This window comes from Myxine glutinosa, unplaced genomic scaffold (assembly GCF_964187855.1).
Source record: "Myxine glutinosa unplaced genomic scaffold, kmMyxGlut1.1 SCAFFOLD_976, whole genome shotgun sequence".
In the NCBI taxonomy this organism is placed as follows: Eukaryota; Metazoa; Chordata; class Myxini; order Myxiniformes; family Myxinidae; genus Myxine; species Myxine glutinosa.
Genome location: NW_027617071.1, coordinates 114428 through 124073, shown reverse-complemented (window position 1 = coordinate 124073; position 9646 = coordinate 114428). Strand labels below are relative to the sequence as shown.

Below are 9646 nucleotides of genomic sequence, written 5' to 3'. Positions count from 1 at the left end.
ACACACACACACACACACACACACACACGCCTTCCCGTAGGGCTGCATGCTTCATGATGCAACACACATAGCAACGCATCAATAAGTCGAAAATTCGGAGTCTGATTCGATTATATTGGGTATCATTTATAAGATCAGATCGGTCATAGCCAAGCACACTATAAACTGAGACCTCCCATCATCCTCGAACACGAAGAGCAACGCAAGAACAAAGAAATTTCAAAAATAATATACGTGACGTCATTTTCATGGTTTGGAATGTACCATGTTTTTGCCTAGTGAACAAATTAAAGGGGGGAGGGCGTGGTTATTATTGACCAGTTCCAAACAAGCTGTGATCAACAGCTGGCGCTTTCGAAGCGATGAGCATGCGCCATCAACGCGTAATGACTAATGAGCGGACCAATCGGCTGCGGCTCATCATCAAATCATCGTCATCATCACCAACATCACCAACAACAACAACGGAGGGCCGGGACTGTCACGTTGGAGAACGGAAGCGCGGTTTGGAGCTGTGTGCACACTGCGGATGCCACGCCACGCCCTGGGCCATTGGGAGGAGCCAAGGGGGCGGAGAGAGCACGAGCTGCCGTTGGTTGTGAAGCGCGAGACGCGGGAGACGCCTTTTGCAGTGGCACTCGAGGGATTCCTCTTCTTCTTCATAAACCTACATAGCACCTTTCTCCCCGGGTTTGCGATGTGATGCTGGAGGACGAGCTCAGAGAGACGGTGTATGTACGGCGGCCGCAGCAGCTGCGCATCCAGTGAGTGTTACAGGCGTATCTTGAGGACCTGGAGGCAAACCGAATGTCCTCTTCAAACCTCCGTTTATATAATATCAGCGAGTGATGGGCCCTGGTGCTTATATTAGTCGTTGTGCCACTTGGGTCACGTGTTTGTGAGTGTGTGTAGGTGTAGGTGTGCGTGTGTTGTAGCTGTAGCTGTAGCTAGAGCGGCACTTAGAGTGTTCAGTGTACCGGCCGGTGGTCCTGGTGGTGGTCTACGTGTTGCACCAAACCCCCCTCCTCCCCGTGTACCTTCGGGGTTCCAAGCTTGCCAACCAGGGCGTTCATTTCCTAGTGGAAAAAGATTGGTGTTCCCAGTGCTCCCCATGCCTCACCATTCATCCTTCACCATCTCGTTTCTTCCCCAATTAGCCACGAACTACCCTCATGGCGCATGCTGAACCTGGCGCAACATCTCGAAATTCTGAACACTTTTTAACATACGTTACCCATTCGAGTTGCACACCACAGCCTTTGCACACAACGGTGCGTTCATGAAGAGTTGGGAAATTGCAAAGTTCTGTTTGAATAACGACTTTCAATTTGTCTTCCAGCCTCGCACGTGTTCTTTGATCTTGTGCAGCCTTTGCAGACGTTTGTACGAATGGCATTCCTTAATATCACCTCCATCTAACGTATCATCAAATGCAATATGGGAGCGTTTGCGTGGACATAGATCCTGCATATTGAGTGTTGCTTGTGTTTGTTTACCCCTGTCACCTTCGTTTGTACTGTGCAAATCTTTTCATATACCTGAGGTTCAATTGCTACTAGTTTAACTGGATTCTCACTTGTAGCTTGAGTTGTTGAGAACCTTTGCTGGGAAAACTAGATACCATGAAGGTAATTTTAAGAACAGTCTCCACCCTCCCCCGAGTGGGCAGAAGGTCATCTGTTGAGGTCTTGAGGTTCAGACCTCTGCTGATTTGGGCTCTCTGGGAGCTCCCTGATCCAAAGCCGAAAATCTAAGACCATGTGATCCTGTGGACCATCGGACAGAAGGTCCGTACTGTGTTTCAGAGCGATCAGTTAGTCAACAAGCATTGAGTATTGCGCTGCAATACATGTCCCTACCGGCAGTCTGTCATCCGGAAAACTGTTGGGGAAATTACTAAAGTTCAAAGTGCCATAACTTGGTCAAAAATGATCGAAACGTCGTGAAGTTCGAACTTGATCTGTAACTTATCATGAGGAAACCATGTACCAAGTTTGAAATCATTAGCATTAAGAGTTTAGAAAAAAAGTCGGGAAAACTGTTCTTTGCGTGACGGACTGACAGACTGACAGACTGACAGACTGACGGACGGAATACAAACCTATAGTCAGGGCCGGCGCCAGACTATTTTGCGCCCTAGGCAAGGCCAGCTAATTGGAGCCCCCCCCCCCATTTTTTTTTGCCAACTTCGATTTAAAAAAAGATGTTTTGTAGAAAAAATAAAAAGCAGAAAACTTGAAACTGCTAAATTTATTTTAAATTGCAAGAATACGTACCGTAAGATGCCAACAGCACCAATATTAAAGGCGCAATATCCATTAATATGGCAGTGGCCCTGTTACCCCACGCTTTGGGGCAAATGGGCTTTCACTTAAAAAAATATGACGCTACATGTGGTTTGCAATGCAAAATAAAGAAAGTGGTCCCTTTATGAGTGTGTGAATGGAAATTAAGGAATAAACAAAACAGTTTTTGGTTTGAGCAATAAGTTTTAGATATGCAAAATCAAAATTTTAAATAATCAATCTTTGATTATCTTTCGCAAATACAAAATAAAATATTTTGGCACACAAATCATTTTGAACTAAAGGGCACTCGGTATAATGCATACCTCAGCCATTGGCAACACAACATTCAAACCTTTTACTTCACACACCTTTAAGTATACAGGTATATACCATTTAAGGATACTTGGCGTAACCAACCCGTCATGTCACCACAATATTTAGCTTACAGTCAGTCAGAGAAACAAACAAAAAAACAGACAAACAGAGTTAAAAATGTCTCATAAAAGTTTCAATTTCAGACACGTCAACATCTCACTTTGCGTGCCTTTTCCTTTGCAAATTTTGTCACCAATTCAACCAGATCAAGTGCTGATGCCTGGGCATGTTCAATTGATATAGTTGCCAAGCCAACTAGTCTCTTTTCCAACATTGTAGAGCATATGTAAGTTTTTATAACTTTGAGCTTTGAGAAACTACGTTCACCACTTGCCACTGATACTGGAAGTGTGAGAAGGATCCTCAAATCAACGGAAACATTCAGCACATTATCCAGGAGTTTTTGTTGTGGTATGAAGAGAAGTACTTCTTGTGGCAGCATAGACTTTGGAAGTCTTCAAGCCATTGCTACAAGTTCAGTAATGCGCCCCTCTGATGTCTGCGCCCTAGGCGGCTGCCTAGTTGGCCTAATGGTAGCGCCGGCCCTGCCTATAGTCCCCTCCGGTGTACACCGGTAGGGGACTAATAAGGGACGAGTATGGATCTGAAGTTTCAGAGGGTAACCCCCACTGGGAGTCCTCGTGATCCAAAATGGAAAAATCGAAGCTAGAGCGATTGTGCACGTCGCTGTATTGTATTCATGTGTCAAGTTTTCAGAACAGACGGGTGATAATAAGGGGTGAGTAGCAAAAAGTTAATGGACGGACAGACTTTTGGACGTCATGACCCATTTTATAAGTTCATCTCTTCGAGACTTTAGATGAGATGACCTCAAAACAACAAGTGGTAAGGGTGTGAAGAAGAAGACTAGACAAGATAAGATGTGCATACAGTGTTTTGTTGGAGTTCTAGTTGCATTGGTGTATGAAAGGAGTGAGCATCAAGTGAAAATGGCAACATCATTATGGTCGTTGTCCTATAAGGACTGCGATTGGCTAAAATAATGTAGTTTATCCTTGGTTCTTTGCGTTTTCAACTGTCTACCATGTCTTGGATACCAGATTTCGCTTCCATTGCCAGATGTGGTTAACGATCAATGAAATCTCATTTTGGTTCAGAATTGTGGCAAAAAAAAACAATTCACAATCCAGTTTGGGTGTTTTGTTTTTGCCACAAAGCTGTCCTTACCCTATGATTTATTGTTTGTCGTACTGACAGCCTCAACAGTAGCTTCCTCACCCTTGAGCTGTGTCGTCTGGATTGGATTCTTGATCCGTAAATAAGCCGTCATGCTGTTGCTTCCCCGTTCCATCGGCGAGTATCCTAAGCTTTGTAGGGGACGTTGTTCCGGCTGTCGTTACCTCGTGACAATTCACCCATATACCTTGATAAAAGAGTCGTCTATTTGTATCGATGTGTCGTGGCCCAATTTTTGTCAAAATGCGGTGGTGCCGTGAGGTGGGGCAGCATAGCTCGTGTGCCTTGCACGAGAATTTCTAACTTTGGACGTTCATCACGTTTGAACATGTCATCATTTGCTGTTTAACGCACCTATTTAAATGGTGTGTGTCAAATTCAGTGAAGTGCTTGTAATGCTTTAACCCTGAAACCTTCATCAAGGTTGTACCGTAGATGGTTTTTTTTTCAACTACGACTAAGCTAGGTAAGTAATGCTCCAACAAAAAGTGGCCTGGCTAGATATCAAACCCTTAAAAAAAAAAAAAAAGCATGGTACATCTTTCAACACCTTCATGGAACCTTTAATTACTATTCTCAAATCGCCTCCATGGCACACAATCTGTCGGGACTTGTTTTTCATCACCTGCTGCCATTTTCTATTAACCTTAAAACGCAACTTTAATAACACTGGTATTCCGCGTCGTGTGTGTATGTACGTTTGCAGACCCGTTTTGCAAAGTGCTGCTTTGACACACGTGGTTCATGTCGGTCCAGAGTCCACAGGAAATGATTTTATTTGCAAAACGAGAACCTTTGGGTTTTCTGCACGTGACATGGAGGGTGTGCCTTTTCAAGTGCACCTTAGCATATTTAGCATTGTTGCAGTGCGTTCTTAGCTAATGCCTGCAGTCTTGATGGAAGCTTTGCCCTTGGCCTAAATAGCTTGGTGAGTTTGGCTTTGTCTTGTGTCATGTCCTGGCACTGTGGTCCGTGTGCTTCAACATTACCCTCCCTGTTTGTTTTACGGCAAGAGCAAGTTCCAGCAAGCTCGTCGCTTAGAATTTCGATCAATTAAATGAATTATTTACCCTTTGTTAGATGCATGAGGTGTGTGTGCGACTGTGCGTGCGTGTTTTGATCATCGTTGGGTTGGCACTTTTTAAGAGGCAAAAACCAGATTGTTTGCAAAAGTATATAATATGATTGTAGGGCTAATAGAAAATTGCTTTGTTCATTCAAAGGCATTACTGTGTCATAAAACCAAATATCCTTTCCTTTCCAAGGCCCATACTTTCCTTTAGGAACCTTTTAGGTTTGCAAAAGTGGATTTGTCTCTATGGGGGGACATCTGAATACAGGAGAGGATAACACAGATGGAACTAGAACGGCACTCAGTGGAGAGCATACATACCTCCGCCTGGTTGGCCATATCACTCAATGGTGAAGAATCACTTTAAAAATTATACGATCCGGATCCGGATCTTCACCAAAATTGAATTGATTCTTCCTCGTCACACACGCACAACCTGTCCAACAAGTTTCGTCCAAATCAATCCATAACGTTTTGAGATGTCCTGCTATGTATCGTTTTTGGCCCCCTTCTCCCAATGGTGAAGAATCACGGAAAAAATTAAATAATTATCATATCCGAATCCATATTCAGATCTTCACCAAAATCGAATCGTCCTTGTCAGACACCCAACCGGTCCACCAAGTTTCATCCAAATCTGTCCATAACTTTTTGAGATATCCTGCTGTGTATTGTTTTTGGCCCGATCTCCCAATGGTGAAGAATCATTAAAAAAAATTATAATAGCCGGATCCGAATCCGGATCTTCACCAAAATCGAATCATTTTGCCCTTGTTGCATACGCTACATCTCTGCCAAATTTCGTCTGAATCCTTCCATAATTGAGATATTTTGTTCAAGGACAAACAGACAGGGGTGAAAACATAACCTCCATCCACCTTTGGTGGAGGAGGTAAAGATGGGGATTTAATGTGGAAAGGAGGGAGAATGGGGGTCAGGGGAGGGGCATGCACATCAAAATCCTACTTTTCATCCAATTTTTTTTTTTAATTTACAATAGCCTCCCCCCCGACCCTCCGACCCTCATTGTATTGTTGTGTGAAATTGGGTGGACACCATCACTCTCCCCCTTTTCTTTCTCCTACATACGTTAATTGTTTAAGGTGTGTCAAAGGTAGATCTAATAACGTGTGTCGAAGGGCATGGTACATCATTAAAATGGGGGGGGGGGGGGGGGGAGGGGGGGAGGGGAGGGGAGGGGAGTTGCAAATTTCCTAACAACTGTCGAATAACATATCGCTGGCACCATAAGCATGCAGTGCACTGAGTATAACTGCAGAAAAAAAAATCCGTGTTAAACTATAGTTTAAAAAACGATGAGTTATATCAATTTATCCAGAAAAATTGACGGCTGATGGAAATTCTCCACCACCACATTTCAGAAACATCCACCTCAAACCCTCTCCATTTTTAAATTGCCACACGTGCTAAACGATGTCCAGGTTTTACGGAGGACATAAAACGATGCATTTATTAGTTACTGGCAGTTTAGCCACCCTACAGGTTGGTGGAGTTTGCGTATTATTTACTAATTGTGAGGTCAAGGGTCTGAAGGGGTATAGAAGAGGTCCGAGGGGTATGTTCCAATCGTACATCATTAATAGATGTCCCAAGTTCAAACTACGTAATTAGTAGACATACTCACATGGTTTCGCCGTGCCCCCTTATTGTGTGTGTGTGTGTGTGTGTGTGTGTGTGTGTGTGTGTGTGTGTGTGTGTGTGTGTGTGTGTGTGTGTGTGTGTGTGTGTGTGTGTGTGTGTGTGTGTGTGTGTGTTTGCAATAAGACTATAAATGTTTGTGTTGTGGTTCTAAAAGGTTATAGATGGTCGAAAGGGTACGTTCTAATAGTAGTAGGAGTTTTAGGGGTCGAAGGGTTCGAACTGGGTCTTAGGGTACTTAAGTTGTCTTGGGGTTGGTTCTGAAGGGTCTTATGGGTCTTGAGGGTTCTAACGGGGTCTCTTTGTCTTTGTTTGGGGTCTTCTGGTTCTAAATGGGATCTATATGGTCTACAAGGTGTTGGAGGTCTTACTGGTCTATCGGGTTTCAACGGGTATATAGGTATAGAGGGCTCGAAGGGTCTAAAGGATGTAAATGTCGAAAGAGTCTTAAAGGGTCTTCAAAGGTCTAATGGGGTCTCAGCAGTCTAAAGGATGCAAAGGTTTACAAGGTACGTTCCAGTAGTACGTAATTTATAGACGTAATGATGGTGCAACGGATGTTCAAACAGTACGTAATTAAGAGACATTGGCGTTTGGGCCGACCAAGGATTCACTCACGGCTTCACGGACTGTTTTTCATTTTTATACACATATAGATATGGATAACCTGCACTACTTGCATAGAATTGTGGATCGGTTTTGGCTGTGCACGCACATTTGGCCATCATTTGTAATTTACCATAAATTAAGGTGACCTCAAAGACAGATATCCTGAATGCACAAGCTTAGATCCCCATCCCAAGTCACTGCATAGCACAACAAGCAATCTTTTGCTGTTTCTAAAGTTGTGTGTAGGCAAAAACGATTTTCCACAACTTTTTTTATGGCACAGAGAATAGTTGCAAAAGTATCTAAAAGTTATTTTGATTTCATTTTACATGGACCAATATATTTCTGGATTTTCTTCCTGCTTCTTTACTTGCTGTTAAAGTGTACCATACACAGTAGTTCTTTTTCAAGTTTATTGAGGCTATTAGTTACACTTGGAAAAACGTTACACCTCTATCTCCCATACCGCTCAATGGAAAAAGTTGAAACAAGGCTCACTTTCAAGTACTCAGCATGGGGAATAAGATATGATGATGATGACTCCATCGGTGCCTTCATTATGACATCATAATTCGACAAGTACAACATCTGATGAGTATGAATTTTTTTTCCCCTCTGCAACTGTTAGTCCAATGGACACCAAATTTGTCCCATAGGAGCGCCTCCTGTGGAATATTCTAATGACTAGCCGAAACCCGTGGAACATCCACGGAAGGCAGGATGTGGTGTATGGATAGTGTGTACCATTATGGATGGCATAGGGGAGCGCTCATGGGATCTTCTTCTTCCGCTAATCTCCAATTTTTCCTCTTTACGTTAAGTCCAATCAGTCCTCTCTGTTCGAAGTGCTCAGGCCATGCCTTCCCGCTCTCATACTTTTATTTCCGTTCTGTGTAGAAAGAGATTGACATATCGTTCGTCTGTTTTCAGCTCGTTATCTTTAAGCTTCCTTACGTCTCGCCACCTGCTACACCTCTCTGAGTTACGAGGATTTATGCAACGCACCCCGAGTATCGCAACGTCACTCCATTTAACTTTATTAAAATGACGATAAAGACGTTTCCTTATACATCCTAATTTAAAATGTTCAAGGGAATAAAAAGACCATTTGGTTCACACCACCCATGTTCACACCACTCGACTGTCCAATCAGCGGACGGCTCGCTTCGCCTTCGCCCAGCAGACGCCAATACGATGGCGTCGTAAGATGGCGTCGTATCGGCAGTTAATCGGATGCTTTTGGGCCCCAACGTCGGCTAATTCAGATTTTTCGAGTATGGCTGTATGTGATAAACAAAGAGCGCGGTTCGTAGATCGTAAATCCATGAGTGCTGTGGGCATCGGGTCACTGGGTGCGGCGTAAAAGGGATAACAAAGTCGAGTCCTTACGGTATTATTATATAGATAATTATGACGTCATAGGTCACGTGGTACAGGCACCATATTGGAAAAACTTCGTACCTCTATATCTCTGAAACTGCTCAATGGAAAAAATTGAAACATGGCTCATTTTAAAGTACTCTCCATGGGGAATAAGATGTATAAGTGATGTTATTAGTGCCTTCCTTATGACGTCATAATTCAACAAGTATAACGCTTTATTCGATCAGTATGAATTTTTTTTTCTCTGCAACTGTTGGTCTGATGTACACAAAATTGTCATCATAGAAGCGCCTCCTCCCGTAGAATATTTTAATGATAATTATGATGTAATAGGTCACGTGGTACAGGCACCATCTTGGAATTCCACGTGGGGAATAGGTGTCGTTAACGATGACGTCATTGGTGTCGTAATTATAATGTTATAATTTGACATGAACAATGCTTGGTCTGATCAGTTTGAAATTTATTGAGCGTGATCTATGCAACAATTATATTAGAGAACAAGTCAGGAGACGACGATGGTTCACGAGCGAGCGGTATTCAATGACAAAGGACGGACTGTAACCGAAACAGGCCAGGCCAGGACAGGCCAGGCCCGGAAATGTCAAAACGAAGGTTACTGACCTTGAAATGAGATAGAAAATAATGTATAATCAGTTATGAGGTTAGTTAGCTACACAATACCGAAAATTCGGTGAAAAATGAAATGAAAGAAAAAAAAAATCGAGCTCCGTGGGGTTGGCCGAACCAACCGAACCGAACCAAGACACATGACATTGGCCGAACCAAATATCGAAACCCCTGTCAGATTCCACCAAACCCCTCGGAGAAGATGTAGCTTGAACTCAATTACCCCCAAAAAAGACATCTTTTTCGGGCGTGGCTCCGCCCACAATGGGCGCAATACGCCCACTCTCGGCAGGACACAACTACATCATGATATCATCCTCCCACACAAGTTTCATCAAGATCGGATGTTATCGGGTAGTTATGCTGCGAACAGACACACACACAGACAGATGCACACACATGACGAATATAGTGGTCACTTGATAACTCGTGA

General features: G+C 43.3%; 1 protein-coding gene across 3 annotated transcripts in view; it reads left to right on the top strand.

Annotated features, from left to right (window-relative positions):
* Positions 1 to 517: 517 nt before the first annotated feature.
* Positions 518 to 9646, top strand: part of LOC137415806 (F-actin-monooxygenase mical2-like) — an 88012-nt gene continuing 78883 nt past the window's right edge. For all 3 annotated transcript variants that reach the window (XM_078769037.1, XM_078769034.1, XM_078769035.1), the window contains exon 1: positions 518 to 764. The gene's annotated coding sequence lies outside the window, so the exon portion shown is untranslated. The remainder of the gene's footprint in view (positions 765 to 9646) is intronic.